At 44.2% G+C, this 26,891-nt stretch overlaps 1 pseudogene; it reads left to right on the top strand.

Moving 5' to 3' along the window:
* Positions 1-8,297: 8,297 nt before the first annotated feature.
* LOC115861049 (histone H1.8 pseudogene) lies at positions 8,298-18,415 on the top strand (annotated as a pseudogene).
* The last annotated feature ends 8,476 nt before the right edge of the window (positions 18,416-26,891 follow it).

The following is a 26,891-nucleotide window of genomic DNA, read 5'->3' as shown; positions in this document are numbered from 1 at the left end:
TTCCTGTCATTCCTCACCCCTGCATTTCAACCATCAGCAAGAGCTGATGACCCTGCTTCTGAAATACACCCGGAATCCAGCTAGTCACCTCCTGCTCTACCGCCACCCCCCACCTTCGTCTCTCATCTGAACGTTTGCAACTCCCTCCTGCTTTCCCACTGCCCTTAGAATAAAATCAAATCTCTTATCACAGCCCACAGCCCAGCTTGCCAATCTCATCCTCATCTCCCCACAGTCCTGAGTTAGTCATCATTTTCCTCCCCACTAGGAAGTCTGCTTTGGTTTCACTCATTAAGAGGTGGATCCAAAAGAATGTCTTAAGCTACAACCAACACAAAATTCCAATCAAGGAAAATTAGCTAATCTCACATTAAGGGAAGTCTGGTCCTAGGGCCATGCCAGAGGGAACAAAACCCAAGTTCTTTCTGAACTCTGATTATCCGGTCTCGAATATGGCTTTCCACAGACTAGCTCCCTCAAAGCATCAGACGGCTGCCGTGGTTCCATGTGCTACACTTTTTCCCACGTGTCTCCTTCCATCTGTGAGGAGAACCTTCCCAGAGACCCCTGTATGTTTCCCTTTACATCTCATTGGCCAGACAGTGTCACATGCCCATTCCTAAACCAATCACCAGCAATGGGACTAGGACAACCTTGATTACCTTGGACTTTTTAGAATTTAACCCCAACTCATGATGGGGAGAGGTGGACATCCAAACAAAACTGGGGTTTTGGCAAAATGGAAGAAGGAGAATAATTCTGTGGGAAGATAACCAACCTGCCTGCCCCAACCAGGAGCTGCGCTATAGAGCACGAGGGGTTCCAGCCCCAGCTCTGCCACTCAGATGCCACGGGATATTTGATAAGTTCTTTTGCTTCTCAATGTGTCAGTTTCCTCAACTATAAAGTGAGGTTGGCTGTAGTATTTACCTTTAAGGTTTTTGTTAAGATTAATGAGTTAATACATGTAAAAGACCTTAGAATTTTGTCTGGCAGGTAGTAAGTGGTAGTTGATGTTATTCTGTACGACAGCTCAGTTTAAAGGAAAAGCTTCATCGTTGGAAACAAGAAATGAGTTTTTAAACAGTTTTCACCAGGGAAGCATATCTTCACAACAGCTCTATGAGGTGGGTAATGGTATCTACCGCTAAAGAGAATCTGAAGCGTAGAGGGTTATGTAAGCAGAGCTGCTGACTTCTAGTCTTGGGCTTGTTTTTCTGAACGATGCTTCCAATGCAAGAGAAGCTGAATATGTGAGCCCTGGATGGCTGGTGTCTTAGTCCAGTTTGGCTGCTATAACAAAAATACCATACACTGGGTAGCTTACACAACAAATATATATTTCTCACTGTTCTGGAGGCTGGGAAGTCCAAGATCAAGGCGCTAGCAGACTCAGTGTCTGGTAAGAGCCTGTTTCCTGGTTCATGGATGGCTATCTCCTTGCTGTGTCCTTACATGGTGGAAAGGTTAAGGGGGCTCTTTGGGGTCCCCTTTATAAGGGCACTAATCTCATTCATGAGAGCTCCACCTTCATGACCTAATCACATTCCCAAGACCCCACCTCCAAATACCATCACAGTGGGGATTAAGTTTCAACATAGGAATTTTGGAGGAACACAAACTTTCAGTCTATAGCATTCTGCTCCCGGGCCCCCGAAATCTGTGTTCTTCTCACACGTAAAATACATTCATTCCATGTGAATAACCCCCAAATCTTAACTCATTCCACTATGAACTTTAAAGTCCAAGTCCAAAGTCTCATTTAAATACCATCTAAATCAGACATGGGTGAGACTACAGGTATGACTCATCCTGAGGCAAATTCCTCGGCAGCTGTGAACTTGTGAAACCCAACAAGTTATGTGCTTCCAAAATATTATGGTGGGACAGGCATAGGAGAGGCGTTCTCATTCCAAAAAAAAGAAACACAAAAGAAAAAATGAGTGACAGGTCCCTGGTAAGTCCAAAGCCTAAAGGAGGAAATTCCATTAGACCTTAAAGGCTCAAGAATAATCCTCTTTGGCTCACTGCTCCAGCTTCCAGGCCCACTAGGGTGGCAATGTCACCCCCTACACTCCAGAGGGTCTCTGCGTGGGCACCACTCCTGAGGTGGTTCTCTGTAGTGGACCCACCCCCATGGTGGTTCCAGGCCACTTAAGTCTTCATAACCAAGGTGGAAGTAACCACATCCCAGGTCTGTGCACTCTGCTTGCAGACAAAGATGGCACCACATAGGCACTGCCAAAGGCCACTGCCTGAACTCTCTGAGAGTGTAACCACCACAGCCGGAGCCACACTGGGGGCCACCAGAGCCACACGTGGGGAGCCCGGAGGTTTATAAACAGCAGTCTTCTTATTGTGAACTCACAGAAAATGTGAGGGAGCTCTCTAGGGTCGCCTTTATAAAGGCACTAATCTCATTCAACGGGGCTCCATCCTTATCAACTAATGATCCCCCAAAGGCCCCACCTCAAAATACCAACACACTGAGGATTAGGAGTCAATATATGAATTTTGGAGGGACACTAACGTTCAGTCCTTAGCATCTGGGAAGGGAGAGACATCCTTGGCCTGACCTAGCAGGACATAGGAGCCACAGACCATCCACTAGAGAGGCAGAGAAATTCTCCCAAGGGGACAAAGAGCAGGAAACTCTGGGTAGGCTGAGGGTGCATGGGGGAGAACAGACTGGCTGGAGGATATTCTCTTCACAGACTAGGAAGAGAGAAGCCTCAAAATTCCTGCTGAGCTTTGACTTCTGGGCAGAGGGCTGTAAACAGTAAAACCAACCATCATGTACCAAGACATTTTCTCATTGCCATACACTCAACTAAGTCACTCCCCGTATTATCTCATCCAATTACCCCAACAACTCTGGCCACAAGAGCTGTCATTCCAACCCTACAGAGAGAGAGAGAGAGGGGTGAGTGACAACAACAAGACACTGGGCTCAAATTCCAACCCAGAGCCACCTGACTCCAACATGCCAGGCTCCAGAATAATCAGGAGGACTGGGAAAGTTGCCAGCCCTCCACCTTCTCTGTCTACATCATGAGATTCCTGGCCAACACTATACGTATCAGTCCACTAGACCAAGTCACTTCAGGGCCTCCTGAATTAACTCTACATTAGAAGTGCATGGTGGGACTTCCAGAATGATGGATTGAGGTGCTCAGTAGATCCTCTTTCCAGTGAAACAATTGAATGGGTGAAAAAAAGTTTTTAAGGCATCCAAATTCTCTGGAAATTGTCCTAAGGGCATGGAGCAAATGGAGAAATATTCATTCGAGGAAATCCACTAAATCTTCATAAGAGTCTGTAGCATTTAAGCTGTGACCCACTCCATGACCCCCCAACACTGCATTCCAGAGCCATAATTCAGGTGTGCACAACCGAGAAGACAGGGGTTTTCTTTCCCTCCAACTGCCAGTTTGGGGAAGGTTGCTGATATTTCTCATCTCCCAAAGCCCTGTATTGCCAAAGCTTTATTCCAGGCCGACATAGCTGAGAGGATCGAGTCTCTCAGGCCCCAGCCAGCCCCCCGACTCACATGGTGGAAGCTCTACTCCAGGCACAATAGACAGAGAATATTTGATTCTAACATCCTCTGCCCCAGCTAACTCCTAGGGCTGAGGTTCCACACCATGGGGGACAAGCCAAGACCAGGCACTGCCACCCCTCTCCATTTCTCACTCATAGAGTGTGAGTGTCACTCCACTTCAGTGACAGTTCACACCCAGCGCAGTGCACTGGCACATGGGTTTGTACTGGGGGAAGAAATACAGGCCATAAGGACAAAGAGATCCATAGCTTTGCCTGATAGGATATTCTGTATTTAGAATAAAAGATAGAGAACTCCATGCCTCAAACATTGAAGATTTTCATATGATCATCTCAATAGATGCAGAAGAAGCATTTGACAAAATACAACACCCTTTCATGATTAAAACCCTCAACAAATTGGGTACAGAAGGAACATACCTCAACATAATAAAGGCCATTTACAGCAAACCCACTCTAACATTTCGCTCAACAGTGAAAAATTGAAAGCTTTTCCTCTAAGGTCAAAAGAAGACAAGGTGCCCACTCTTATCACTCTTATTGAACATAGTACTGGAAGTCTAGTTAGAGCAATTAGGCAAGACGAATGTATAAAAGGCATCCAAACTGAAAAGGAAAAAGTAAATGTCATTATTTGCAGATGATATGATCTGTATATTTAGAAAACCCTAAAGACTCAACCAAAAAAAATTGCAACTAATCAACAAATTGAAAAAAGTTGCAAGATATAAAATCAACATACAGAAATCAGTGCTGTTTCTATACACTTACAACAAAACATCTGAAAAAGAAATAAAGGAAACTATTTCATTCACAATAGCATCAAAACAAAAATACTCAGGAACACATTTAACCAAGGAAGTGAAAATTCTGTAAAGGAAAAAACTATAAGAAATTTATGAAAGACATTGAAGAAGACACAAAGGAAAGATATCTCATGTTCATGAACCAAAAGAATTAATATTGTTAAAATATCTATACTACCCAAAGCAATCCACAAATTTAATGCAATCCCTATCAAAATTCCAATGGCATTTTTCACAGAAATGGAACAAACGGTCCTAAAATTTGTATGGAATCACAAAAGACCTCAAATAGCCAAAGCAGTCTTGAGAAAGAAGAACAAAGCTGGAGGTATCATGCTCTACTCCCTGATTTCAAACTCTACTACAAAGCTAAAGTAATTAAAACAGTATGGTACTGACTTAAATATAGACACTTAGACCACTGGAACAGAATAGAGAGCTCAGAAGTAAACCACAACATATAGGTTAATTAATATATAACAAGGCAGCCAAGAATATTAAATGGGGAAAGGATAGTCTCTTCAAAAATGGTATTGGAAAAACTGGAAAACCACATGCAGAAAACATGAAACTGAATCCCTCTCTTACTTCACTTGCAAAAATAACTCAAAATAGATTAAAGACAGAAACATAAGACCTGATCCCATAAAACTCCTAGAAGAAAACAAAGGGAAGAAGCTTCTTGACATTGGTCTTAGCAATGATTTTTTTGGATGTAACATCAAGAGCACAGCAACAAAAACAAAAATCAACAAGTGGGACTATATCAAGCTAAAAAGCTTCTGCACAGCAAAGGGAACCATCAACAAAATAAAAAGGCAACCTACAAAATGGTAGAAAATAATTGCAAACCATATATCAGTTAAGGGGTTAACATCTAAAATATATAAGAACTCATATAACTCAGTAACAGCAACAACAACAAAACAATTCAATTAAAAAAATAATAAGCAGAGAAACTAAATAGACATTTTTCCAAAGAAGACATCCAAATGGCCAACAGGTACATGAAAAGATGCTCAACAACCCTAATCATCAAGGAAACGTAAATCAAAATCACAAGTTATCACCTCACACCTGTTAGAAAGGATATCATCAAAAAGACAAATGATGACATGTGTTGGCAAGGATGTGGAAATAAGGGAAAACTCATGCACTGTTGGTGGGAATGTAAATTGGTACAGCCACTATGGAAAACAGTATGGAGGTCCCTTAAGAATAGGGACCGCTATTAAAAATAGAACTTCCATATGAACCAGCAATTCCACTTCTGGGTATTTATCCAAAGGAAATGAAATCAGTATCTGGAAGAGATATCTGTACCCCTATGTTCACTGCAACATTATTTACAATAGCCAAGATAGGAAAGCAACTTAAGTGTCCATAAATGGATGAACAGATTAAGAAAATGGGGTATATGTTATAGGTATATATATAGACTTTTGATACATGATTTTTATAGATCTCGTATGTAATGGGATATTATTAAGCCTTAAGAAAGAAGGAAATCCTGACATTGTGACAACATGAATAAACCTAGAGGACAATAAGCTAAATGAAATAAGTCAGACACAGAAAGTCAAATGCTGCATGATCTCACTGCTATGTGAGATCTAAAAAGTCAAACTCAGAAAAGCAGAGGGTAGGATGGTGGCTGCGTGATCTGGAAGGTGGCAGAAAGGGAGAGACATTGGTCAAAGTTTACAAAGGTTCAGTTATACGGGATGATTCATTTCTAGAGATCTAATGTATACATGGCGACTACAGTTAATAGTGTTGTATTGTATATTTGAAATTTGCTAAGAGAGTTAAGTTACCTTATGTTCTCACCACACACACACACACACACACACACACACACATCCTATGTGAGGTGACCGATATCTTAATTAGCTTAACTGCGGTAACTACTTCACAATGTACACATATATCAAAACATCATGCTATACATCTTAAACATATACATCCTTACATCTCTTATTTCTTAACTGTACCTCAATAAAGCTGGAAAAATTTTTAAATTTAATTCTTTAAAAGTTGTGACATAAAAAAAGAGCTGAAACTGTGAAACTCTTAGAAGAAAATGTAGAAGTAAATCTTCATGGCTTTTTTAAGGTAACATTTTCCTAGATATGACAGCAAAACCACAAGTGATAAAAAGAATAAATCGACCTACATTAAAATTAAACTTTTGTGCTGCAAATGATACCATCAAGAAGGTGAAAAGACAGCCCACAAAATGGGAGAAAATATCTGAAATTTATATATCTGATAAGGAAATTATATCCAGAATATATAAAGAATTTCTACAACTCAAAAAGACCAATGACCCAATTAAAAATGGACCAAAGATTTGAATAGCCTTTTCTCCAAAGAATATACACAAATGGCCAATAAGCACATGAAAAGACACTTACTGTCATTAGTCATTAGAAAAATGCAATTCAAGAGAATTCCCTGGTGGTCCAGTGGTTAAGAGTTCATACTTCCACTGCAGGGGGCGCATGTTTGATCCCTGGTGTGAACTAAGATCCCACATGCCACTGCAGCCAAAAAAAGAAAAAAAAGAGAAAAAAGAGAAATGCAAGTCAAAACCACAATGAAATACCACTTCACACGCACTAGGATGACTGTAACAAAAAAGATGGACAATAACAAATGTTAGCAAGGATTCAGATATTGGAACCCACACACATTGCTGGTAAAATGGTGTGGTGCTTTGGAATAATCTAGCAGTCCCTTAAAAAGATAAACACAGTTACCATATGACCTAGCAATTCTAGCCCTAGGTATATACCTAAGAGAAATGAAACACACAAAGATTTGTGTGCTAATGTTCTAAACAGCATTATTCATAATAGTCAAAATACAGAAACAACCGAAATGTCCCTCAGCTGATTAATGGGTAAATAAAATTTGGTATATCCATACAATTGGAAATTATTTGTCAATAAAAAGAAATGAAGTATTAACACATGCAACAAAATTGATAACTCTTGAAAATATTAGGAGAAGTGAAAGAAGCCAATCATAAAAGATTAATACTTTGTATGATTCCATTTATATGACATTTCCGGAATAGGCACATTTATAGACACAGAAACTAGATTAAAGGTTGCTTAGGGCTGGATGGAGGGCAGGGTAGATGCAGAGTGGGCATTGACTGCTAATAGGTATGAGGTATCTTTTAGAGGGAATGAAAATATTCTAAACTTCTATTACGATGATGGTTGCACAACCCTGTGAATATACTGAAGCATATTAAATCATTCACTTTAAGCAGGTGAATTTGACAATATATAAATGACATCTTAATAAAATGCTTTTAAAAATTTAAGAGCCCCAAACCCAGGCCCAATAAAGCCCCAGCTGGTTTAGATACAGGAATCTTGGTTCTCTGCCCTAGGTAACCAAGTCCTTGCTGACTAAGATGAAAAGTTAAAGTGTAAAGAGCAGTAATCTTGGATTTAGCCCATAGAGACGTGAGGGCTCACTGCTTCATTGAGCAACCTTGTAATAGCCTCAGTTTCCTCATCTGTAAAAGGGCGTGATTGCACCTTCCTTGATGTATTGTTGGGGAGATGAATGGTTTGTGCATGACATGCCCAGTACCATGCACAGCATAGAGTACACCCTTAGTCAGTAATCGGTATTATGATTATCAATGCACTCAAAGTACTGTTGTGAAGATTAATGGAAGCAGAGTCACTTAGATGCTAAGGATTTGGATTTTTTAGCTCCTTAAAAACAATATGATGATGCCTGGGGGAGGGGGTTGGCCACCTACATCTGCCTGTGCAGTGGCTCCCAGGAACTTTGCCTCCAGTGACACCTTGACCTCCTCGAACTCCATGGTAGAATCATCCTTATGGTCTGGGTCTGAGCCATAATGGAGGCCAAATGCCACACGGCTAGTTTCCGGTGCTAGGCATGGCTGCAGTGCCAGGGCACCTCAGTGCAACCATCAGGGTTTACATCCTGCTGAAGCATCCGACAGTGGAAGGCATTCAGTTCAAGTACATGCTGAAGCAGGCCTTGGCCTCTTCCTCAGGCCCATCAACTCCAAGGCCAAGGGGGCCACCAGCAGCTTCAAATTAGTTCCCAAGAATAAAAGGAAAATTCAGCCCAAGAAGACGTCCACCATGACAGCTCCCAGGAGATCCAGTGAGGCTGAGGAGAAGGGCCCCAAGAAACCAACTGAGGCAAAGAAGGGCCTTCCCAACCCAGTGAGGTGAAAAGAGGACTCAAGAAGCCAGCAGAGGTGAGGGCGCCTGCCTCCAAACCAGGAGTACCTAAGGAGAAGACCCCCAGGAAAGGTAGCCAGACCAAAGACCAAGAGGGAAAATTGGGCCAGGCCAGAAAGGCCTCCCCACGGCCAGTCAAGGCTACACAGGCCCCTCCCAGTGCCAACGAACCAGGCAGGAAGTCAAAGGTCAAAGGCAGAAGGAGCCGCTGAGATGCCAAGGCCCACAGGAAAACAAAAGCTGAGAGTCAGAGTTCAAAGCTCACGGTCACCAAGGGCAAGAATGGAGCTGTTTCCCCACACAAAAAAAGAGGGAAGCCAAGGTCCTTAAAGAGGTCACTGTCCAAGCAGCTGAGGAGGCCAAGAGTCAAGGCTACTGCTCCTCCTAAGGGCAGTGGGTCCAAGATGATGCTTGTGTCACTGGCCAGGAAGATAGAGACCCCCAAGGGCCCAAGAAGGCCTGACTTGCCCAGCAAGGCCTCACTGTCCAAAGTGCCCAGTAGGAAGCAGAAGCCAAGAACTAGAGGCCAGGGTGGAGAAAGACTGAGATTCTGCTTGCATTTTTATTCCCTAGCAAGCCACCATTCTATTTATTCTATTTAACCTATTTATCAAAAAAGACTTTATCCCCCCAAAAAACAAGCATGGCGCTTAAGGTATGTTTTATGAATGAACGAATGAGTGAGTGAATGAACTAATGAATGAATAACATGTCATTCAGAGAAGCTTGATTCCTCTTGAAAACAGGTCTTTCATGTCAAAACGCTGAACAACGTGAAAAATAACTCCTGAAATGGAAACCTTAGAGAGACGGACATTTTAAGTTTGAGGATTTGCCTTATAAAAATGAACTATGGTCATTCTACTTTTAGCTTTCTGAGGAGCCTTCATACTGTTTTCCATGGGACCCAGCAGTCCCACTCCTGGGCATATATCCACACAAAACAATAATTCAAAAAGACACATGCACCCCTATGTTCATAGCGGCTCTATTCACAGTAGCCAAGACATGGAAGCAACCTAAATGTCCATGCACAGATGAGTGGATGTGGTACATATATGCAATGGAATACTACTCAGCCATAAAAAAGAACAAAATAATGCCATTTACAGCAACATGCATGCAACTAGAGATTATCATGCTAAGTGAAGTAAGTCAGACAGAGACAAGAACATTAAAAAAAGGAATGTATATGTAAAAATGAACTATGAATAAGACAGAAAAAAAATGTCCAGCTTCAGCTTCAAACATATTAATAAAGAAGCTGTGACAATAAAGGCCATGTATGGCCATGAATATTTAAGGGGAGAAAGCCAGAGAAGCAGAGAGACCCAAGCTGTTAAGCCCCATTCCAGGGCTGGGCATTGGCAGAAGGGGAGGATGGTAAGGTGGCCATAGGACCATCAAGACCAAAACAAAGCCAAGTCCTGAATAGTTCTGTTTATTGTTCATGTGGAAACCAAAGTCAAATGGGTACCTCTTGGTGGAAGGAGAATAAATAAATTCATTTGACATCTACCTGTGGGAGCCCCTGAATATGGGTTCTCTCATTGAATTCTAGCAACAAACCTGGGTAGCTGGCATTACTGCTCCCATTTTATAGATGAGGTAACTGAACTGAGTTTCTGAAGAGCGACATAACATACTTAAGGGTATCTATTTAACTGTTTAACAAACATGTCTCATGTGCCAGGACTCACTGTTCAAAGTGCTTTACAAGCATGAACTCATGTATCCCTCATATCAACACTGTGAAGTAGGGACCATTGTTTTGTCCACTTAACAGATGAAACAGAGGCAGGGAGAGGTGAAGTAACTTGCCCAAGATCATACTGAAACCCACCTGAACCCAGCTATCTGGCACTAGAGCCCATGTTCTGAAGCCTTATGCTAGGTAGACCCTCCAGTTAGTAACAAATCAGGATTCCAACTCATGTCTATCTATTTCCAAAGCAAAAACGTTGTTCTGCTCCACCACAAGCCTTCCGCATATGAAATCATGTAGCTACTAGAGGTGCCAACAACTAGGAAAAAATAATTGGGCAATAATTGGAAAATATTGAATGCCTACAGGGGCGAGCAAAGGGAAGCGCGTCAGGTGCACCCGGGATGGGAGTGGTGAGACCTGGGACCGGTTGCACAGCATGTGCACCACATAAAAGGGTAGCTGTCATTCAGACCCAGCCACAGCTGCCATAAGGAACTGGGGGTGCAGTGTTGCCAGATTTCAGTGTAGATTCTTCCAAACCTTAGAATGTTGAATAGTCAACAGAATACATCCGCAGGATTCCATCAACGTGAAGTCAAGAGAGCAGGACCTTGCAGAGAGTGACCAGAGGGGGCAGTAGGCACTGGTCCTGTCCAGTTTCCTCCTCTGGGCTGGTTGCACAATTGAGCTCACTTTATGCGAGTCCACTGAGCTGTACCCTCGTGATATGTGCCCTTTTCTGTATCTGTATTATACTTTCAAAGAAGTTTAGCTTTTTGAAATCATGGAACTAGAAAGTCAGACTCTATGTCAAATACAACTCTTACGTCACCAGTTTGCCAGTGTGAGGCATCTGTTATAAGCCTTTGCGGAATCATTCTTGCCATTGAGCTCTTTGGGACTGCAAGTCTGCTCTTCTCTGTGCTACGTCGTGCCAGGAGTTACATCCGGGGTAGGGAGGTAATGTCACAGGGTACGTAATATGAGCCTGTCTACAATGGAAGGATTGCTGCGCCTGCCTGGAGATGGTGAGCTCCCCTTCTCTGCAGGAGTTCAAGAAGAGGCAGAACAACTATTGGTCGGGGATTCTGCAGAGGACTTGGGGAAAGGAGGTGAGTAAGGTTAACACTGAAGTTCCTTCCAGTCCTGAGAGCTAGAGAATCCAAGATCATTTATGTAGTCATTCATTCAACAGTGATATTACTGAGTATCTTCTCTGGCTCAGGCATGTGCCTGGCACTGGGGATCTGGGGGTGAATGAAAGAGCTAAAACCCTTCCGTTGAAAGACTTTGCAGACTACTGAAGTGGGGGAGATCTTGGGGAAGCATTAAGTCAATTCAGGGGAGAAGAGAATGATGAGGGAAGGTGAGGGGCTTGCTTTCATTTTCCTCTCCTAGGGGCCTGTCTTAGTGCAGATGGAGAGAAAGGCCCCCAAGAGGGAGTGATATCTCAGCTGAGACATGAATGATGATCATGAACTAGTCAGACAAAGGGAGTAGGGGCTGGCAGGAGGAGGGAAACAAAAGCCCATTTGAGGAAATGGGGAAAGTCCAACCTAGCTGAAATGCGGGCTGGTGGAGGGCAATTGTGAACCTGATGTCTGGCTGCATCTTTATTTCCACAATTCTAAGAATGTAAAATTCTAAGACTCTGTAATTCTGAGCATCTATGATTAAAACAGCTCTCCATTATTAAGATTCTCTGAATTGAGTTTCCAAGAGGCCATGAATACACTTTTCTAAGTCTCTGGCTTGCAGGCACTACGAGCCTACATCCTACTTTCACTGCAGCCTGACCCTGTCCTGGATTATTCCTCTGCTAGTGTAGACAAGGCTAAAGAGAAGTATTTGGGAAGAGAAAGCTCACTCACATTTGCTCTGCAATCTGCCTCCCAATTAGACCCTGTGTTCTGCTCTGGTCTGGGAAAAGAGACAAAAGAAAATGCAGACAGGGACCCTGCTTATACTAATGAGTGATCTCCGTGGTCAGAGTTAATGCCAAGTCCCGTTCGGCCCCCAGACCTTCACTAGCATGGGGTGAACACACAGGCTAATTTATGTGGAATAAAAACACATTTTTACATGGTGTCCTGACACCAAGACAGGCGTTCCTCTCCACAAAACAAGCCCAATTAACATCGTATGCTCTGTGGCCTCTTCTGTTCTATGAAACAGTTGCAAATTCTCTTAACACTTTGGAGCTCTGAGAAGAACAAAAACAAGAATGGTACAAATGGGGCATCGTTGGGGAGGAGACAGGTGAGTCTAGAGATGTGGACATGCAGCCTGATGCCAAGAGCTTGGGCATCAGAGTCAGAGTGGTTTTTATTTTTATTAATTTAATTTAATTTTATTGAAGTAGAGTAAACATTGATCTTTAGAACTCCTTGCCATCCTGCGTTGCCTGCTGGGATTTTCACGATGACCTTACGCCTAATTGCTTGGATGCCTGGGAACATTTGAATTTGTACTTCCTTTTGTTGCTTCTATTTATCTAGTAGTTTTAGGACAGCCCTGCTAATGCCCCATATCTTTCTTGCTTAAAACCTTTTATGGCCTTTCTAAGAACCCATATTCCCTTCAGCAATTTTTAGAAGCTAGGTACCAACAAGACGCCTGGAGATGTTGTTTGCTGTGACTTCCTAAAGATCTTGGCTCTAGCAAGGATGAGCTTTTTTTTTTTTTTTTTTTTTTGCGGTACGCGGGCCTCTCACTGTCGTGGCCTCTCCCGCTGCGGAGCACAGGCCCCGGACGCGCAGGCCCAGCGGCCATGGCTCACGGGCCCAGCCGCTCCGCGGCACACGGGATCCTCCCGGACCGAGGCACGAACCCGTGTCGCCTGCATCGGCAGGCGGACTCTCAACCACTGCACCACCAGGGAAGCCCCAGGATGAGCTATTTATGAGCACTTGCTCTGGAGCCAGACTGCCATTTGCTAGCTGTGTGACATCCGAGCGAGTCTTTTAACTTCTCTGTGGCTTCACCTGTAAGATAGCAATAACAGCAACACATATCGTGTATGGTTTGGGAAAGATTAAAAAAGATTATCCACATGAAGTGCTTCCCCACTGCGTCCCATAAATATTAACAGCTATTACATGCTGAAAAGACTGGAGTAGTCAACCTGGTTGTGCATGAATATGGTGGTGTGGGGTTCCCTGGGCACGTGAGGGTCTGTCAAAGACTGTCACCAGCTAAGAGTGAGGCTGGAGGGGAAGGACTTGACTGTGTTTCAAGCCCGCCCTTTATGTTCATCTTTCCCCAGGGCCCTCTGGTAACCATGGCAACCCAGCTTACAGGTTGCCAAGTTCAAAACAATATATTTCCAAGCATGAAGTTTTGCTGACATCACCCATCCTGATGAGAAAGCAATGAAGGCTTGTTAGTCTTCACTGGCGCCTGTGCCCGCCTGAAGACACGAGAGCCTTCGTGCCATTTTTTTTCACATGTCTACCTAAGTAATGGTGTGAAGGCCAAAAGAGAGCCATCATTACTAACTGACCAGCGTGATAACCTTGATTACCACTTACTAAGTGAACTGAGCCTGAGCTTTGGGGTCTCACGAACTCAGTTATTTACTGTGTGACCCTGAGTAGGTAACTTAACCTCTCTGTGTTTCAGTTTCCTCATCGGTAAGATGGGAATAGCCCAATACTCCTCAAGTGGTTCTTATGAAGATTGCACAGGGTGGTGTATGTGAAGGCTTATAGCACAGTGGCTGGCACGCCGTAGGCTTGCAGTTAACTGTGCATCGTGGCTCCTGTCATCTGCTCGTGCGCTCCCGATTCTATGCCTCTGTCTTCTCTGAGTCTTCTGCCAAGAACATCCTTCATGTCAAGCCTCAAATCCCTAGCGACTGAAAACACACTCAATTTTTTCCTAAGCAAACCACTGCACAAAGATTCATTTACAAAGATCTTAATCACAACTGCATTTATAATGACAAAAAATCTCAAGCCATGTAAATATCCAACAATAGAGGATTGATTAAAGAAAGGAAGGTATATTCCTACAATATGATTCACCTGTTTAAAATGATAATGTACATCTGCATTTATTAATACAGAATTGATTACTATATTATAAAATAAAAAGTAGATCATAAAAGAATATCCATAGAATGGCCATACTCTATAGATAGATAGGTAGGTAGATAGGCAGATAGATGTCAAAATATTAACAGTTGTTGGCTAATCTTCTTTTGTTTAGTTTACTTATCTGTTGTCTTCTACATTTTTAACCACAAATGTGTATGCCTTGTGCAATAAAATATCTCTAATACAACCCTGAAGTTAACACTAACATAAATTAATATTAATATCCATTCTCCAAGATACAAGTCAAATTTCACTTCCACCACAGGCCTTCCTGGATACCTCTGGTTCACAGAGAATTTCCTTTTTCCTTCTCCAGAGTCCACGCAGTCCTTTATGCATTTCTGAAGACATTTATTGCATCTTAATTCTGCTTTGTGCCCACTGCTTGCTCGAGCCTATATCCCTAGGGAGCAAAGGTGGTCTCATTTAGTCCCTGCAGGCACCAGTCAGTGAATGGATGAATAAGTGAATGAATGATGAATGAATAAATGAATGAGTGAATGCATCCTTCACTCTTCAAAATTCTGGTGTGATGTGCTCTCCTTTGTGAGGCCTTTCTAGATATCTTCCCTTTTCTCTCAACCTTTTGGGTGCTGTCCCCTCTAGAACTGGCCAGTCCAAGCTCTCCTTCCTGTTCTAACTCTGTCTTTTTGGCCTTTGGATGCAGAAGCAAGGGAGCCTGGGTGGGAGTGCATTGGACACAGTCCTGGTTCCCAGGGTGTAGGTGGAAAACCAGCAAACGACAGCCCAGGCAGTGGGAAAAGGCTTTCTAGGAAGGAGGATAGTGTCTTCACTCTTTGGTATGACATTTAACGTGACCCTTGGAAGCAGAGCCAGGTAAAAGAAGGTGGTGTGGACCCAGGAGCTGTTGGTCTCTCTATTCACATTCTCCAAAAGGGCTTGCATTTTTGACTAGTTCTTTAAATGCAATATGGTGGCATGTTTATTTGGTGCTACCAAAATTCCACGGTCTCCCTGTATTTCCCAGCCTCGCATGTCATTAGGTTAGAGCGATGTAGCCAATGGACTGCAAGGAAAAACAAGATGTGTCTCTTCTGCCCCGTGGCCTTTAAGAACCTGTGTGGTACTTCCTCCACCCTTCTCTTCTCCTCCTGCAGCAACTTGAAGTCCACGTGTTCGGGTGGCATAGGAACGTGATATAAAAAGCTGCCTGGCCACAGTTGAACTTGGCATGACCCCCTCAATGACCTTTATTGTGTTAAGCCAGCTGAAATGTTAGGGTTTATTTGTTACTTCAGCAGAGCCCAGCCCAACCTGACTAACCCAGCTCTCACACTTCATCCAACCCCTGTTCTCATTCAGTAACCTTCACAAGAAAATGATTCTGCATTTTACAAGATTAAATTTTTTTTGATCCCACTTACACAGTGAGAGTGGGGCTTCACTCCACTGATGGAGAGAATAAATAAATATTTGTGTATAAAAATGGAAAAAGAAATAAAAGTCTTTATATCTCCTGGCCAACCCAGCAGCTGCCTCTAAAAGACAGGAAAGTCTGGCTCCTAATTAGGCATTTTTCCCTGTCCTTGAGCTTAACAAAACAGGACCATCCAAACTGAATCCATCACCTTCCAATGATTTCCTCTCATGCAGGGACTACAGCATCAATTAGGCCCCAGGATGGATGCGGGTAAAACTTTGCTCCAACAAGCCTTGCTTCTCAACCTGTTTTGCTTCTAATTGTCCATTTATTTCTCTCACGGACAATGTCAATAGCCCAGATGCAGCTTTTGCCAAGCAATGTCTACTCCCCGGGGAAAAAGGCTGAGCGAAGCACTGAGGGTGGCGTGAATGTTTCCATGGTAATTACGCACCGACCACCAGAAGGCTCTGCCCGGTGAAATCCCCCGTTAACCACCAGCCAGCTAATTAGAGGAGGCCTTTAGCACTTGCTTATATTCTGGAACATTTCTTCCGGGTTAGGAATGGACAGTCACAGGCATGAAGGGAGAGTAATTTATTCCAGTGGCCTATGGAGCAGCAGACAGTTGACAGCCCTTACTTGGCATCTTGCAAACACCTAGATGAGTTCATGGAAACCAGCCCAGGACAGAGGTGCAGGGACCATTAAGGGAGGGAGGGATCTAAACTTTCCATTCTGAGGAAGAGCCAGAGAGTAACCAAGGGTACGGGGGACAGAGTCCTGCCTTTGGGAAGAGTGTGCTGGGAATGGGTGCTGGGGCCAGGTAAGTGTCACACAGGGCCCTGAGCACAGAAGGACCTCATGCTCAGTTAAGTGCTCTGCTGTTGCTACTTTAAAATGTTTAATGATCTTTAGGGCTTCCCTGGTGGCGCAGTTGTTGAGAGTCCGCCTGCCGATGCAGGGGACGCGCGTTTGTGCCCCGGTCCGGGAGTATCCTATGTGCCGCAGAGCAGCTGGGCCTGTGAGCCGTGGCCGCTGAGCCTGCGCATCCGGAGCCTGTGCTCTGCAACGGGAGAGGCCACAGCAGTGAGAGGCCCGCGTACTGCACACACACAAAAAAAAGTTTAATGATTTTTAAACAAAGGGCCCTGTATTCTCATTTTTCACTGAGCCCCATAATATTATGTAGCTGGTCCCAGGTACTCAGGTGGACTGGTTTTCTAAGCAGGCAAACTGAGGTAGCAGCTGTGGATATAGAGAAAGCCTCTATGCACCCAGGTACCCAGGACTCCCTGGGCCACCGGATACCAGATCCACACGACACTGTGGTGAATCCCAGCCAAGCGTGGGCACTAAGAGCTTTGACTCTAGAGTTGAAAAGACAAGGGTTCAAGACCCGGCTTTGCCAGTCGCTCCCTACGTGTTCTTGCGTAAATGACCCAACCCCTCTGCACCCCAGGTTTCTCCTCTGTGACACGAAGATGCTAGTTGGTAGCTGTTTCATAGGGTTATGGTAAACAATGGCACATAATTGTTCCTTAATAAATGTTCCCCAATACCTTTAATACCCTCACTGATACTTTCATGGTTATCATTATATTTTCATCTTCCTTCCTACTGTTACACAGCTCCCCATTAAGTCTCCTGAGTTCTCCCTGAGACATCCACGCCGCCTGAGATCTGGTCTCTCACAATGGGTGTCTTGCAGAAGGCCAGGGGAGGCCAAAGCGTTGGCCCCTTCCCTCTCAAGTCTTCTCTCCTCCAACACCCTTCCTCTTGTGCAAATTCTCCCCCCATCCCAGCATCTTAGCTCCACCTTTAAACTTTCAGGATCTACTTTCACCCTGTAATTGTGCTAAGGAACCCACCCTAGAGGAGAGTGACTTGCCCAAGTTCACCCAGCAAGTCAACAACAGAACCATGATTCCATCTTGGTCTTCCAATGTTTTCCACCCCTCTCCAAGATTTTGTATTTGACAGGGTAACATTGCTTCATTTCTGCCAGCCTCGGAAATGTCCTTCGCCATGCTTTAACTTGACAGGATCTGCTCTTTCCTTATACATTCACTCGAACGCCCCAGGATATAGTTTTCTTCAGGAAAATCAAGTGTCTCTTGATTGGGGGCTGGTCAGAGCGAGACCCTGGGCTCAATGCAGCAGTGGGCAGAAGGAGCAGCTTATCTTAAGCAGCAGCAAACCGAGTGGGAGTTTAACTGGCAAACAAAAGGAGAAGAAGAGGCTATTCGAGCATGACCTGAACTTGGCTAGTCCTGCGGGGAAAGGGCAGCCCCATCTGGAGGCTGGGAAAAGAAGAGACAAGGAAGAAGCACGCAGCTCCTGAGAAAGGACAGCTGGTGTGTCTGGTTCTCAGAAGAACACAGGCTCTGGCATCAGATGGAATTGGGTGTAAGTTCCTCCTCTGCTGTTTATTAGCTGTGTGACTTGGAGCTGGTTACTCTCCCTCTTTGAACATGTTTTCTTATGCGTAAAATGGGCCTAATAATGTGTGCCTCTCAGGGTTGTTGACGTGTTTGAGTGAAATAATCCATGTAGAGTTGTTGGTACTAGCACCCAGGAAACGTCTCATCGTCATCAGCCTCATCAAAGAGCAGTGAGATCCCCTGGATCTACCCTCAGTCCTTCCTAGTGATTAAGGACAGCAAGAGCACTGAAGGACAGCAATACTCATCAGAGCAATAAAAATAACAATAAAAGCGGGAGAGAGACGTTAACACGTTAGGCAGCCTCACTCTCGTCCAGGGAGCATATCTGGCACTGCTATGAGCATCTTCCCGTTTCATCTTCACAAACCTGCAAGTCAATTGTTATGTGCGCCCACATTTTCTTGATGAAGCAGCTGAGGCTCCCCCAGATGAAGTGACCTGCCCGGGGTTGTCAGCTGTGCGTCTGATCGGGGGGCTCGCCCTGGGTCCACTCCAGGTCTGGTGGCAATGAAGACAGCCAGGAAAGACCTGACCCTGAGTGGGTGGTCTCCAGAAACCCCTGTTCTGTCAGACGGGGACGAAGAGGACACAGCAAAGGAAAGTGAGTGAATGGTGGCAGGAAAATGAATCGAGGAGTGGGGAGGAGATGCCTCCCATTAATCATCATGAAGAATAGGTCCCGGAGAGCTGCCTTGGGCTCCACGGTGATTAATGACCTTTTTAATTTTCCTGCGCATCGTCCCAATTATGCAGGAGCACTGAGGGAGGGCCCGCCTTCCCTAGGGAAGCAGGGAGATCTGTGCAATGCCCTGGATCGAGGAAGAGAGGAGGGCTCTGGGGAGACCCTGAGCTGCTTTCCAAAGACCTTGGGCCCAGGGGGCAGGGCTTGCAGAAGCTGCAGATCCGATCCCAGAGCTGGGCAGGACACGGGGCCAGGGAAAGACAGTGCCCGCCTCTGGAGAGGCTGGAGGTGGGCACAACTCTCTGTCCTCAAACTCAGTTGCAAAGAAATAGAATCATTTTCTTACCAACTCAACTAATTTTCTCTTTTGTGTTTCCATTCTTGCCAAGTGGCGGAAGCTTAATCTTGTTCTAGGTTCTGGACGTCATGGACACAGAGTCTGGGGCAACTGGCTTCTTGAGATTCTTCACCAGGTGGGCGAGTATCTCCTGGTTCATCCATCATCCGGCCCTACCCTCAGCTGCTGGTCCATGGAGGCTGCTGCTGGGAAACCTCGCGCTCCCACTCACACCCGTGGCTCTCTCTTTGTTATTACTCTGCACCAAGGAGCAATGGGATCGTGAAAAGGCTGCTTCTGGTCCCAACTTCCAAGACGGACCCCCAGACCTCTCTGAGGTCTCTGGTTCTCCAAATGGATGCTCTATTGAGAATCCAGGCACAGGGGTTGCCTTTGAGCTATGTCATCCTCTCTCACATGGCTCCTCTCCTTATCCCAGCCCAGGGCAAGGCACAGTGCGTCCACCATCCTCTCCTGCTTCTTAGATCCTGCAAATATAGCCTGTCTTCTAAATCCTCTCTCCCCAGAAAGTTCAGGCTTTTTGAATGCAAAAGCCAGAACCAGCAGGTTATTTCTGTTTGCCAGCCTGAGGTATTAAATGCAATACTAAGCCTCTCTTTCTCTTTCTCTTTAATTTTGAGAAGTAAGGTATAGGACAGAAGAGACATCAGGGGAGAACCAATGGTGAATATCTCATAAATATTCTTCTGCCACAGGTACAGAATGCTATGCAGAGGTTCAGAAGAAGGAATGAGCATATCCTATAGGAAAATCAATAAAATTGTTCATGCAGAGAGCTGTGTTTCTTCATTATTAAGAGCATAGGCTTCAGAATCCGACAGATCTTGCTTCAGTCCGGGGCCCCTACTTGCTACTGTGTGACCTTGAGCAAGTGGTCTAATCTCCCTCAGCCTCAGTGGCCTCATCTGTAAACTGGAGAGAAGCAAAGCTGCTGTGGGATCAGCTAAATAGTGCGTGTGGAAGGGCTTTGCCAAGTCCTCTATCTGTACTCACGAAAAGAAAGACAGAGACAATTAGTTGGAGATGGAAGCAGAGACAGTAGGTGAGCAGGTGAGAGAAGGTAACTACAATTTGGGGAAGAGGAACACAGAGGGGAGAGAGAGGATGGGCCTTTACCGGTGGCAGGAAAGAGAAATCACGGAGATGGAAGGAAGTAGCCAGACCTGGAATAAGTAAGGGAAGAGTGGCAGCTGGATTTGAATTTTTGCCCTGGGTGGGCTGAGCTGAGCCTTGACAGGAAACAGCTAAAGCAGCGTTTCCCAAGCTTCTAAATGCACGTGAATTACATGGGGATCCTGTCAGAATGCAGCTTTGGAGTCAGCAGTCCTGGGGTGTCTGCAGCTCCATGGGATGCTGGTGTCGCTGGTCCGTGGACCATTCTCAGGTAGCGAGGGACTCTGAGGCACCTGGATGGGATGGCATCACCCCAGGTCCCTATTCATTCTGAGTCCTGGAGAATAAATTCCCATGCCTCCCCTGCAGTAATCCTCACTAATCTCTTGGTAACTTGCCCCTCCACTTTCTGCCAGTATATTCATCGGGGAGATATCAAGAAATCCAGTCTGTCATTTAAGCTTTAGGAGTTGCCTCAGCGGCAGCAACCTGGCTTTCATCCCTCTGGGGTCTGAGACAGCTGTCATTCCTTCATCTTCCTCTCTTCTGACGACTTTGGCAGGACAGTCAGAGAGTAGATACTGACCCCTCTCATGTATTTCCTGGTTTTCAGTCTTCCCCAGCCAACACACACACACACACACACACACACACACGCTGCTACAGTAGAAACGAATAAATTTAATTGACTGTCTAAAATCAAACTCCTTATAACAACCTCCAAGGCCCTGAATGATCTACAGTCTGCCCTCTTTTTTTACCTCTTCTTGTCTCTTTTCTCCCCCCTCACTGGGTTCCAGCCATACCTGCTCCTTTCTCTTCCTCTAAGCCAGGGTTTTGCAAACCTGGCTGCACTTTAGAATCACCGGGGTGGGGGCTAGGTTTTAAAATATATAAATTCCCAGGACCAACCCCAGACCAGTGAGATCACAGTCTCTTGGAGATGGGAACCAGGCCTCAGTAAATTCTAAGTGCTCTCAAGAGATTCCAAAGGGCAGCCAAGGTTGAGAATTACTGCTCCGAATTTCAAAAGAATTCTGCCCTCACTCTCCTGCCTCCTCTCCCTCTGTCCCCAGTCCTTTGTACACTGGCTCCTTCTCATCTCTCAGTTTTCCACCCAAATGACTCTTCAATGAAGCTCTCCACAGGCACCTTATCTAAAGCCATCATTTGCCTTATTTCCTTCCTAGAACTTATCGCAATTTGTAATTCTCTTATTTACTCACAAATTTGTTTATTCTTTCTTCCCGTCACCAAAACATTAGCCCTACGATGCCAAGAACCATGACTGGTTGGACTGCCACCATGCAGTGTTTGACCCGTAGCTGGGGCTGAGCACAAGGTTGATGAATGAATGAAAGGTCAAGTAAACTTTGCAGAGCCTTCATGTAAGATGCCCCAAGTTGTCACTTAGTCTCACACCTGTTACCTATAGTCACACTAAGTGAGGAAGGGCTGAGCCTTCAGAAGGATGTTTCCCATATGACTGTATCCCTAGCCTTACTTCCCATTATCTCTCCTTAATCCACAATGACGTCTTTCTGGGGACTCCTTTTCTAAGCCTTCCAACTCAGTGCCCCAACCCTGAGCTCTATGGAAGCCACACTCTTCCAAAACGGAGGACAAAGTTTCAGTATTTCCATATTCTTGAATCTTGCATACTTTGGAACTCAGCCATGCGTTAAGGTCAAATCAAGGCTCTCATCTGCTGAATTTGACAGCTCCAAATGAGGAGAGATAGTGCTGGATCCAACAAGAAGAGAAGGCTGTGGATGCCCCAATGCTAATTCATTCTTCCCACTAGCATTAGATTTTTCTCCTTAGTTCCCTGGGAAGCTTGCACCCTCACCAAAACCAACATTCATTTCTGCCAGGGCAATGCAGTGACAGTTTTATAATATATGAGGAAATCATATCTTCCCTGTTAGCATACCAAGAACAAGTAACAATTGTCCTTTCCTTCACTAAGCAGTAACTCCATCATTACTATCCTAGGGACCACTCACCTGTGAGCTGGGGTTACTTTATCAGAGACACCGTCAGCTGTGCATTTCTATTTCTTACCCTTCTAGGGAAAGAGGTGTGGCATCCCCAAGTCTCTCACTTGTGACTTCTACATTCAGCCTATCAATCCAGTATAGCAGTCCTTCTTGAACTTGCCACGCCCTCCCTTTCCCAACACGAGAAAAATAATATGCTCTGGTGAGATTCATTCCCAGAAGAAATGACCGGCTGCTGCAAAAAGAAAATCGTCTTCAGAGTATGAGCTGACAGCCAGGAAGTCCCAGGTAGAGTACCTGGTCCACCACAGATGCTCAGTTTTTTTTAAACTGGTAGCTATTCCGACTACTGCTGCTGCTGCTTCTACTTCTACTACCACTATCGCTTGTGTCCCCAGCACCCAGAAAAAGACAGTATATGTCAGTCATTTGATGAATGCTTGTTGGATAAATAAGTGAAGGAAGGATAAAGCTGGAATTTCTCTTAAAATTGTGTTATAGCTCTTCCACATTTCACAGCTGATACCAGGGCATCTCCCTAAACTACTCCTGAGTTCTGAGCCCTGGCACTAGGCTGGTAATTTCCCTGCAACATGCCTGCTCAGCCTTCTGAGCTCAGGGATGCAAACATTCAGTCTTATTGCCTCGGAGGATATTTACACAAGCACACAGCCATTTAAAAAGGGCTCCGGGGGCTTCCCTGGTGGCACAGTGGTTGAGAGTCCGCCTGCCGATGCAGGGCCCCGGTCTGGGAAGATCCCACATGCCGCAGAGTGGCTGGGCCCGTGAGCCATGGCCGCTGAGCCTGCGCGTCCGGAGCCTGTGCTCCGCAACGGGAGAGGCCCCAACAGTGAGAGGCCCGCGTACCGCAAAAAAAAAAAAAAAAAAAAAGGGCTCCGAAATTTATTTGCAGAAATCAAATTGCTGGTATGGATAACTAAATGCTGAATCAGGACTTGATAGATCCCAAAAGGTAGATTCTCTCAAGATGGCATTTTTGAGAAAATAAGGTACACTGACATCCAAAATTCCACATGCACGTGTTCAGAATGGAGAGAATCATTCAGTTGTAGCCTGAGCAGAAGAGCAATGGTGTTTACAATGGAATAAGCTCACCGACAAAGGTATTCTTTTCTGATTGAACAAATAAGATAAAATACCTCTTTGGCAAATGTAGAGAGTTGGCCCAACTCACCCTTAAGACAAGAGTTTCCATCTCCTATTTTCATTCTGACTTGGAAAGGAAAGTGATATCAAACCAAAAGGGAAAATAAGTACTTGTTTTTATTAACTGAGTGGTTACCACGCAACACGTACTGTGCCAGAAACATCACGTTGATTATCTCAATCGCATTAACTTCTTTCGTGTTTTCAGAGAAGCTGAACCGTGTACAGATCCCCCAAGAGGGAACTGAAAGCTGTGTTTGAAACTCAGGTCTGCCTGACTCGAAGAAGCCGTCCTCTATCCTGCTTCATCCTGGTACTTGGAGGGGATGAGCCTCTCTTTTATAGAGAAAAAGTATTTATTCAAATCACGGACATAGGAAGTTAGTGGCCACTGAGCTCTGGTTTACTGCATCACATGGCCCATTTCATAAAGTGAGTCTTATCCAGCAACAGCAGCAGGAGGGGAAAAAAAATAACAACCTGCAGTGCAGCCAGTTTTTCCTTAAATGGCTCAAGAACTAGAAATGAGATCAAGAACCTTTTGATACCCCCCACCTTAAGTAGTCTATTGTTGAACAAACCTAGAGAAAGCTCCTGCAGAAGGAGAATAAAAATCGAGATTAAGTTAAGCAGAGATTTAAAAACAACTAAAGATCAATAAGAAAAAACACTCAGGTGTCTTCTAGGAATTTACATTTCTCATTAATTCAACAAAGATTTATTGTTTCTTATTCTGTGCCTACTCTAGATACTTGGAATTCATCTGTAAATAAAACAGATTTTAAAAGTATGTCTTTAGGAAGCTTACACTCCAGCAGAGGGACATAGACAATCGAAAAATTAAAACAAATACAATTACACACTATGATAAAAGATGATACATAATACATTAAAAATAGGAAATAAGGAGCGCCAGCAGGGGAGGGGGACAATACTTGAGCAAATACTCGAAGGCAGTGAGGGAACAAGCCATGCAGATATCTGGGGAAAGAGTGTCCTATTTGGGAAACAGCAAGTGCAAAGACCCTGAGGCAGAAACATGGCTGGATAGAATGAAGAACAGCAAGGAGACAAGTGAAGCTGAAGTAGACGATGACATCCAATAGCTCATGAGAACAAAATGATGCAGGGTCTTGGAAAGCCGTTATGAGCACTGCAGGTTTTACTCTGAGTGAAATGGCAAGCCACTGGTGGGTTTTCAGTAGACGAGTGATCAAGATGTGATTTACGTAGGAGACCAGTTAGGAGACCATACAGATGATCAGACCAGACAGGGTAGACATACTGGGGCTTGGTGCAGTGTTGTAAACAGAGGTGGTGAGAAGTGGTCAGATTCTGGATAGATGTTAAAGGCAGAACCAGCAGGATTCCCTGATGGTTTGTGAGTGAAGTGAGAGAGAGAGAGAGAGCGAAAGAGAGAGAGAGAGAGAGAAATGTCAATAATTTTTCCCTCACCCTCAGGGCCTGTCATGTCTTGGAATATTACTTCATGATAGAATGAAGCCATCATGATCTGTGAGACATGTAAACATTAATCAGCTGAAATATGAAGACGTAACTGTAATTTTTTCAGTAAGTTTTATTCATAAGATATTTAATCCTGTTCTTTAAAACCTTGCACAAAATGACGAGAGTTTCTGAATATAAGAGCTCAGTACCACAAGCATAAAATTCATATATATATGATATTTATGAATAATATACTACATGTTTATTATGTGTGTGTATATACTACTATATATGTGTATATACATATATATATATGAATTTCTCAAAATTTTGGTCTGAGATGCTGGAGAAATGGATTGCCATTAACTGAGATGAAGATGATCACGGGTCAAACAGTTTTAGGGGGAATGTCAAGACATCTGGTTTGGACATGTTAAGCTTGAGATTCCTACTCAGCATCCAGGTGGACAGGTTGGGTATGCATTTAGATGCACGAATCTGAGTTCAGCAGACAGGTTTAAACACACCAGGAATCCAGGGCTCACCTCTCCTTTTTTCCTGCCCTGTGGCTTTAAATAACATGTATGTGCTGTTGAAGCTAAAATCTATAGCTCGAGTTCAGACTGCGTGTCTGACTCTAGATTCATATATTCAACGATGAGCTTGTCATCTCTATCTGGATAGCAACTGTCATGGTCAAGGATAACTCTTCATTTTTTTTTTAACATCTTTATTGGAGTATAATTGCTTTACAATGGTGTGTTGGTTTCTGCTTTATAACAAAGTGAATCAGCTATACATATACATATGTCCCCACATTGCCTCCCGCTTGCGTGAACTCTTCATTTTTGCTTCAAATCTAATTCTTTGTTCGGCCTCCCCAGCTCCTGAAATGATGCCACCATCTCTCTGCGTTTTTCAAACTGAAAACTTTAGAATCCTCTTCAATCCCTCTCCTTCTCCTACTTTTCACATCCAATCCATCAACAACTTCATCTCATTCTACATCCAAAATTGACACCAAAATTGTCCAACTTCCTCTATCTCTACTGCACACTTCTAATCCAAACAACTATATCTAACCTAGAATACTTCAATGCTCTCTGTCTTCTCTAGTGTTTTTTTCTCTACTGCACAACCTACAATCTATCCTTCATACAGCCACCACTGCACTCTTCCAGAAATACAAGCAGGTACCTCACCTCATGCATAAAATCCTTCACTGGCTCCCATGGACTTAGAACACACGAAGTCTCATTAGCATGGTCTGAAAACCCCTGCATGAGCAGGTCCTGCCTATCTCTCCAACCTAAATCCAAGCCACCACCTCCCACTATGATCCAGACACACAGGAGGTCTTCTGCTCCGTGGGGTGTCTGACCTTCATCCACTCTTTTTTTTTTTTAACATCTTTATTGGGGTATAATTGCTTTACAATGGTGTGTTAGTTTCTGCTTTATAACAAAGTGCATCAGTTATACATATATATATGTTCCCATATCTCTTCCCTCTTGCGTCTCCCTCCCTCCCTCCCACCCTCCCTATCCCACCCCTCCAGGCGGTCACAAAGCACCGAGCTGATATCCCTGTGCTATGAGGCTGCTTCCCACTAGCTATCTACCTTACGTTTGGTAGTGTATATATGTCCATGCCACTCTCTCACTTTGTCACTCTTAAGAGTTTACGTATGCTCTTTCCTCACCCAGGAATAGTCTACCCACAGATCTCTTTTTGACCTTGCTTCTTCTCATTATTCAGGCCTTAGCTCAATGTCGTCTCTCCAGAATGTTTTCTCTATCTGATCCAGTGCTAACCTACCCACTTCATACAGATCTGCCACATCTTTTCCTGGGTAGAATTTATCACTAACTCAAAATG

The sequence above is a fragment of the Globicephala melas genome, chromosome 15 (assembly GCF_963455315.2).
Source record: "Globicephala melas chromosome 15, mGloMel1.2, whole genome shotgun sequence".
Lineage (NCBI taxonomy): Eukaryota > Metazoa > Chordata > Mammalia > Artiodactyla > Delphinidae > Globicephala > Globicephala melas.
The sequence above is the reverse complement of the archived record's forward strand: the minus strand, read 5'-3'. Positions and strand labels throughout refer to the sequence as shown.